This window comes from Alexandromys fortis, unplaced genomic scaffold, assembly GCF_014885135.2.
Source record: "Alexandromys fortis isolate MF-2015 unplaced genomic scaffold, M_Fortis_MF-2015_v1.1 scaffold_548, whole genome shotgun sequence".
In the NCBI taxonomy this organism is placed as follows: Eukaryota; Metazoa; Chordata; class Mammalia; order Rodentia; family Cricetidae; genus Alexandromys; species Alexandromys fortis.
In genome coordinates this window covers 62,103-70,639 of record NW_026068429.1, presented here as the reverse complement: position 1 = coordinate 70,639, position 8,537 = coordinate 62,103, and the positions used below count along the sequence as shown (strand labels likewise).

The 8,537-nt window shown below is 48.1% G+C and overlaps 1 non-coding gene across 1 annotated transcript; it reads right to left on the bottom strand.

Annotated features, from left to right (window-relative positions):
• Nucleotides 1-512: 512 nt before the first annotated feature.
• Trnan-guu (transfer RNA asparagine (anticodon GUU)) lies at nt 513-586 on the bottom strand. The gene has a single exon. It is a non-coding gene; the product is annotated as a tRNA-Asn (tRNA).
• Nucleotides 587-8,537: the final 7,951 nt, after the last annotated feature.

The window sequence follows — 8,537 nt, the reverse complement described above, 5'->3', positions numbered from 1 at the left end:
ACCAAGGCCAGGAATATCTGACTCAGACATTGCTATTCTTCCAAAATAATGTTTTTAGACTACTGGAAAAGTATGCTGTTCTATTCTAGTCAGCACAGTGTATTTTCCAGTTCAACTTAGCCAGTGGTGTAAAGTTTACCCGTTTTATTAAAATCTGGTCCCTTTCCTGCGCTTTGGTAAGTTGCTATTCATAATTTTTCTTTATTAAGAAAGGATTCTCACATTACCCATCCCCCAAGTAAACCAAAGACAATAGGAGGAGGTTGTACACAGGTGTCCCCCTTTCCACCGCACCTCTTCCCATCAAAAAAAAAAAAAAATACAAACTGACTTTGTTGATTTCCCTACCAGACAGCATGTGACAGGCAAGGTAATGAATGCCTTAAATACAGGAGCTAAGGTTTTTCGTGGACTTTGTAAATTCTGAGAAGAATGTAGGAGTGTGCACTTTCCAGTTGGCACGTCAGCACACGTAAACATCGAGAGTTGTTTGTTAAAAGCCTAAAGGTTATCGTCCCTGGGTGGGCTTGAACCACCAACCTTTCGGTTAACAGCCGAACGCGCTAACCGATTGCGCCACAGAGACGGTGCACAGACTTCTGACGAGTCGCCTCGGTGATCCAGGCGTCACCGCAGCGGCCACACCTGGGATACCCACAGGTCCATGGCCGAGCATCCAGTGCAGGAGGCCTCAAAGACAACAGGATGGGCGCCTCTAGTGCCCCGCAGACGCTTCCCGAGCCAGCGCGAACGTTATGAACCTGGAGACTCAGGGACGCTGGGACCCGGCCATCACCCGGTGTCTGGGCCTGCCCAGCCGGACTCCCGGAAGGAGTCCAAGTGCGCTTTAGCGTCCGGTCCTTTGCAGACCCGAGCACGGACGCGCGTGGGGCTGGTCACCCCAGGTGTGTGCTGGAACCTCAGCGGGACACGTGTGAGAAAGGCAGCGAGGGCGGTGCCAGTGCTCAGGGAGTCCGGACGGGATGGAGATGGACGAACTTGACCCAGAGTAGAGAAGGACCCACGGGGGAGAGAGTGGCCTGGGTTGGGATTGGGGGGACCAGAGGAAGCGGAGCAAGAGAACAGTGAGTTTGAACTGATGCAGTTGGGAGCCAATTTATGTTAGGAAGATAATAAAATGACGAGGGGTGTTTTGTTTTGTTTTGCATGAATCAGAGAAGAATGGCTTTCTACCAGAGGCTTCTGTCTTTCAGCTAGGAGAGTGCTTGTCCAGAGCCCGGGTCTGGTGCATGTTAAGTGCAGGAACGAATTAAGTATATTCTGGAGTCTCAAACCAAAATTTGGGACATAGTTTCCTACAAGTGCTTCTGAACTTTAAGACAAAAACTCTAGAACTGAAGGGATGTTCTCACTAACCAGGATATAATTTCCTAAAGATGCCAATTCTAAGGCCAATGTCTTTGTTTTCTTGACAAGGATGGGCAAAAATACAGACTTTTTTTTTTAAAAAAGGAAGACAGAAAAAAAAAACATATAAGAAAGAAAAAGAAAGGAACGAAGGGTACCAAATATGAGAAAATGGCATAAGCCGAGAACACAAACGCAGTCGCAAATTAATAAAAATTATGCAATCAAGTTTCCCGAATTTGGGGAAATCACAGGGGCCAGCACAACACTAGTGCAATTCGGTCACCCTCGCCTGAATAAACCAAAGACGTGTTGACAGTGCTCACTTAGCTGGGGGAGTGTGCTTTACTTCCCATAGCCATGAGTCAGCCCCACCGGCCCTGCGCTCTGAATACATAACTTGGCCACCGATACTCCAGGACGTCCTGGATGCGCACCTGATTCCTGCGCCCCGCTGCTACCAGCTGATCACCGCTTCCTTCCGTGCCTCACTGGAAATCCCTAGACTTTCTGCAAAGGCTGCAAATAAAGCACCACTGCGCGACTCTCATTTGCATAGACCCGCCCCACACCAGCACCCAAGGGTGACATCACACCCATCCCATTTGGCCTCCTCAGGTTCCTGCATGTGTGTCGTGTAAACACATACAATCAGGCACAAACACACATACACAAAATAAATAAGTGCTCTTTTCTGTGTTGCGTATGTTGGGCATGGGCAGGTGTGTGAGAGCCATGACTCGCATGTGGAGGCCAGCGGACAGTTTGCAGCAGTCGGATCTCTTTCTGCTCTGCCTGCTCTGTGGATCAAGCTCTTGGATGGTCAATCCTGACAGCAAGCCCTTGCCTGCAAACCATTTCTATGTCCCTTTAAAATCTCTCCCTCTCTGTCCTTCTCTGCCTCTCCGCATTCCCCCCACCATGCCCACCCCCGCCCCAGACAGGGTCTGTCTACATAGTGATGGCAAAAGAGCTTTGTGCCACTGTGCCTGACCCCCTTAAAACCTCTTTAGCCCACGTGCTGACATAATACAGCAATGTAAGGTTTTCAGATGATCGTACCGTTTATCATTGCATCATACATGCAATTTCTCTTCTATAGTGTGTTTGGGTTAAGGCAACACCTCAGCCCCTGGCATCCATATATACAAAAAGTCTGGAATGTTTGAGTGGGAAAGTTCCACCTCAAATCCCTTCCTCTGAGAGTTGCCTCAGTCCAGACTTCACCTCAGAGAAACCTGCCAAAGGGTGACCCCTCTTCAGAGATGCTCAAGACCACTCCCACAGGGTATTTAAACTGCTGCCCAGGGACAAACTTGTGGTTTCTCTCTCTTATTTCCTCATCTCCTCTCTGAGGGCCTGGAAGGCCACTGGGAGCATTAGTATTCATTCAAAAACAGGGGCTTTTTCTGATTCGGTTTGATTTGGTCTGATTTGGATTATTGTGTCAGTGGGGAGGTTTATTGGGTTGCAAAACCTTTTCACAATGTTTTTGAAACAATGACTGAAGAGAGGTTGGGATTCTAAAATGGGGACTAATTTCCTGGAGAAAGACATCAGAAACTGTCTGTACCCTCTTGATAGTGGTGGGAAATACTTCAATCCACCCAGACATGGTATCTACCAAAAACTTGGAATCTGACTTTTGACAGATTTTATAAGAAGCAGTGATAGTTTTTGAAGAACTCTAAGTCCTCCGGGGTGTGTTAGAGGTGAGCCGTGACAAGGTGAGACAGAGCCTGACTATGTGGATGAAGAGTTGATGTAGGTAGGACAGAACTGGCCAAGTGTCAGGTGGTGTCTGTGAGAATGTGGGTTGTATGGTATGAACCCCCTGAGGTGATTGAGGTAAGTCTGGCCCTGGAAGGCTGCTGCCCTGGCTGCTTGGTCAGCTCGGTTATTTCCCTTAGAGATGATGGAGTCTGATCCCTTAGAGATGATTAGATTCTGATGAGACCAGCAGTGAATAATTCCTATAGCTCTGGGGAGATGGGAGGCCTTTAACATGGCTATAATGTGGCCTAGTTAGTTATCGATCCTCCTTTTGGTGTAAGAAGCCCTTGCTCTTTGCAGATAGCAGAGTAGGAAGGGAAAATAACAAAACCAATTTTTGTTTGGTATAGGAAGAGAGGGGACCCCTGTGAACAACATCCATCTGCTGTCTGGTTTATTAGGAGAAGGGGAGAGTGGGAATCTTTTCTTAATAAAGGAAAATCATGGAAAAGTCACCAAAGCACAAGAAATGAACCAGAATTTAACAAAACAGATAAACTTTATACCTCAGGCTATAGATATCCATATGGCAGAATGACTAAAATGTAATTCGTAATCACAAAATCCTAGAATCAAGTTATTTCAAAAACCACTTGGTGTGGAAACACCGAAATAAATCCAACAAATGTCCTGCCTCTGCCGTGTTTAGTAAGGAGTCCAGGGACTGGCAGTGACTGTTTTGGCCTCTGCAGGTGAGTAGCATCTGTGGAAGGTGCAGGATGGCTGGTTTGCTCCCCAGTTCTCCAGAAGGAACCCAGAGCAGTTCTCCTCCTCCCCAGGTACCCCAGCCACCATGGAGAGAAGAGCCATAAAGGGCTTTCATGTGCAAAATGAAAATTGGGAAAAATACTGCACCTGCAAGAGTAGCATCGACCCATGGACTTGTCAGTAAGTGACTGCCCTCACCACCCTAGCAAGGCACAGGCAATTACTCGGTGCAGCTCACAATGCATAGGCGTTGGAGAAATCACTTCTGCAGGACAGGCCAGTCAGAAGGGCGCCTCCCGGTCTGAACGGGGCAGAACTTTACTGAGATTCTGGTGAGCACCCGACATCAGGCGCATGGCTCTCTGTGATTGTATAGTGGTTAGTACTCTGCATTGTGGCCGCAGCAACCTTGGTTCAAATTCGAGTAATGGCACTATCGTCCTTCCTGTCTGGTGTGCTGCTTTCTTGTACCCACAAACCTGTGCCTAGCTAATGTCTTGACACAGACTCCAGTCTTTTTAGTTAGAGTCCTGCAGACATCGAGGAACTCAAACACGTTTAGTATAGTTTGCTCCTTGGAATCTTCTCTGTCAATCACACTGTCTCAGGTGGACTCACAAAATCACCTACACTGTCAACCACCCTAAGACCCATAGTAAACACCATCTTTGACCAAGACCCCTACCGCTGGCTTTGGTCGTGTCAGCATGATGCAGGGTCTGAATGTTCCTATCTGGTATTTGTCTTAGTAATAACACATTAGTGGGAAAGCTTGTTTTCTATGTCCTGCCCCCCCTTTATGTGTTCTCCCTGTCCCTATGAGACCTGAGCCACAGGTCATCGAAGTCCCAAGTTCTCGAAGAGACAGGAAGAAGCCTTCTTCTCAAAACTATGGAGAAGGTGGTGTCGAGGATTTGAAACTTTGGAGCTCCAGAACCAGACAATTCCATCCTTGCTCCTTCTATCCATCTGGATTGTAGCCACTTACGACAACCCAGCATCCATATCTGGTGCCCAAGAAGATACAGGGTAAGTTCTACATGCAGTGGTTCAGAGATACTACCAACAAGTCCTGAAGTTCTCTCTGGTCTTCTGTCTCTCCCACCTTGAACATGCAGAAAAAGTCCTGTGGAGCTTCCACTAACCGCACAACAGGGCTCAGATCACTTGGTTCTTCCTTCCTGAGACCACTCTCGCCATCTGGGGGATAAGGTACCATGGAGACAGCACCCCTCCAAGACTGTGCTGGGCCACCCTAATTATCATCTGCCACGCACTCTGTCACCTATATCTCCACCTCTCAAGGCAGATCTCCCATCTGTGGTCACCTACCTGTGTTCTGAAAAGCCAGCTCCTCTCTTTAAATCTCTGTATCTTGACAGCTCCCATGTAGGTCAGGCTGGCCTCCGTCTCACCATAAAGCTAAGGCTAACCTGCAAGCTGTGATCTTTTTGCCTAGATGTCAAGGAATGTTTACATGGTGCTGAATTGGAGCTTGGGGTTTAATGTCTCCTAGGGAAGCCCTCCACCAATTGAGCTCCCATCCTGCTCTGCCTGTCTTCTTTGAACCAGAGTTTCTGTAGTCCAGGTTGGTCCGGAACTCCTGATCTTCCTATGCTGTTGCCCCCAACACTGGCATGACAGGCTTGTGTCTGACACTTCTTCCTTTCCTATCAATGAACCCCTCTCCAGCATCCCAGGGTCTGGTATTGGGTCACTGCCATGAGAATGTGGCCATGAGGGAGGTGAATGACACTGACCCCATGGGTTCGATGCTAAGGCACATTCCCACAGACACACAGTTATTAGGCAGCGTGGACAGGACTGATTTGCTCAGCATCATTTTTGGCTGCAAGTTCTCGCATGCAACACTACTGGCATGGATGAAGCCGGGACCTCGGCATTGCTCTGGGTCCTCCGGTGTCAGGAAAACTTCTCGGAAATATCTGAGGCCTGGACTGACACACAAATCCATATATCATGATGTGTGTTTCAGGTGTGGAGGTGGAAAGTCATGGAAGCTGCAAGAACCACACACAGCTGGAAGGATCCAGGAACACGAGGAACATTGTGGTTGGACCAATGTGAAGGGAATGTGAGCCACAGGTCTGCTGGGGCTTGTTTGGTAACAGAGCATCCAGAGTGGACAGAAGAGGAGCCAAAGAGACAGGGTCAGATCCTAAGACTCCACCAAAGTGGGAAGGAGCTGGACAGCCACTTGTATCAAATAGGGACACTGTGGGGATTGATGGAGGGTCTGGGAGGAGCAAGGTCCCATGCAGTGGTGTCTGCAGGTGCCAACGTTGCTTACAGTGTCAGAAGTCATATCTGGAGATCATGCATTCAAGGCTGACGATGGACTGGCTTCTCTTTACAGGGACTGTCAGAATACGTAGAAAGGTGGTGATGGCTATAAAACCTGTGTGATGCTACAACTCTGAGTCTCTTCTTTTGCCTGCCATTCTCATGCTCTCCCAAAACTAGCAGCGCCACCTACTGAAGAGCATGGGAATTGAAACAGGCGGCTCCAGACCAAGGAATTTGGCTTTTGTTGCTGTTGACACAGCATAGCAGTGATCTACATCACGTTCTGCACTGGAATTGTGTGATTGTGTGCCAGTTTTCCTGTTTACGTGTGTGTGTGTGTGTGTGTGTGTGTGTCTCTATCGCTAGGACTCCTCTAGATGGTGCACACTGACCTCTGATTGCCACTACTCTTTCCTCAGTCTATTGATTCAAGGTTGGGGCCATCATACTCTTTCTACGACTGTTTGCATTCAATATCTGAAGGCTCACCTGGGCTCAATGGTTCCAGGTAGACCTGCCAAGAGCTAGTCACATCTTCACTACCAACTTCATAGCTTGAGTGAGCTCTAGTGACATTCTGAGTAAAATTTTCTTCACTTCCTACGTGTCTTCTTTTTGTTTTGAACCATCCAATCTCTGAAAGTCTGAGGATCTGCACCAGGTGCTTGTTCACTTCAGAGATCTCATCTGTTCTACTCCCTTTATCCTGACCTCATTTCTAAGCATCCTTTGTTTCTCATGTTACTTGAGTGTGGATCTTAAGGATGGAAAAGCCATCCCTGGGCAGTGGTTGGGAAGTGAGCTTTCAACTTCTCACATAACTCCTGAGAAGCAGAGGGCTAGATTTCTGGCTTTAGGAAGACAATGTGTGTAAAGTCTTCCCTGGTGGCCCAAGAGAGGCTCTTTAATGGCACCTTAGTTTCAGGTCACTTTTGGGTGAAGTAGTTAGCAGGGGTTAAGAGCTGTATCATATGACATCAGCAGTCCCCCACCTGGACATTCTACTGTATCCTGGAGAGCCTGGAATTCTGTGATGTCACCTGTGTTGTGGCAACGCCAACTGCCCTTGAGGCATTCGTTCAGTGCCTGTGTGGTTCACCCACAGCCATGCTGACTGAACAGGCTGCTTGGGAGACAGGATGGAGAGCACAGGGAGGCCAGAGAGAGGCTCAGGGAAGATGGCCTTCAGTCTCTGAGTCAGACATCAAGAAATAAATGTTTCTGGGGAAAGTGCAGTGAGTCCTGGGCAGGGGACAGAGAGATTCCTGAAGGATGAAGGCTTCAGTTGATCCTTGTAGGAGTGGGACTCAGGAGGTGGGAGTTTCTGGGAAGCGATGTCCTCTTCTGCTTTTCAGAGTTACTAAAGAGCAGACCCAGAGTCAAGGATTTGTGATGGTGTGTTTGGCAGAGAGCCAGGGATGGTCAAGGCTTCAACCGCTGAGGGCCCTCTGCTTTCCCTCTGCCTCTGCGTGGGAAGCACACAGGGACCACAGTGGTTCCAGTTCCAGCCATGTCCTTCACCGTCACTGGATTTCTTTTGCTTGTGTGTCACTAAAAAGAGGGAGAGTAACGTCCCCGGGACAAAGCTGGAGGTTCTCACCTTTTACATCACAACCTCTTGCAGGGCAGGAGCCTCCAATTATTGCTGCATGTCAGTGACCCCTAAGGTAGAATCCTGTCCTCTTGCTAGCCAGTCATCTCCCTTCTAGCTAGAGTGCAGGGACGGGTTATCAGTCCTCCTGCAACTGTTTGTTCCTGGTGTCTGAGGGCTCCTCTGGGGATGCCCAGGCTTAGGTATATTCAGCCTTAACTACGAACAGTTGTTTATGCCTTTGCTAACACTGTGAAGGCTGGAAAGTATTCTTCTGAAGCTTTTGACTAATTTTTTATTATTACCCATGTGATTTATTATTGTTCTGACAGGACACCCCCATTCCCCCACCACCTCATACAATGTCTCAGTCCCATGCATCTACCCCGATGTGCTTGTTCCCATCATGGATCTGATCTTCCTTCCCCATCATCCTGAGCTAATGTCTTCACATCCTTTATTTCTCATCTTACTGATTAGTATCTTAAGGATGAGAACACTCATTCCTGGACAGTGTCCGGAAAGTAAAACTTGACCTCCACCCAGGATGGACTTGCGAATTAGAATGAACTAGATTCTAATAATCAGGGACACTCTGGATTGACAGGAAACGGTGCTCAAGGGCTTCCACTGTGTCCCAGGGAAGACTCCTGGAAAGGGAAGCTTGGTTTATCGTGAATTGGGAAAGAGCTATCTATCAGATAGGTTATGATCCTACCAGTCTCTTGTCTGGACATTTTACTGTATCCTAAAGAGCCCTTGGCATCTTCTGTGAAATCACCAGTGTAGT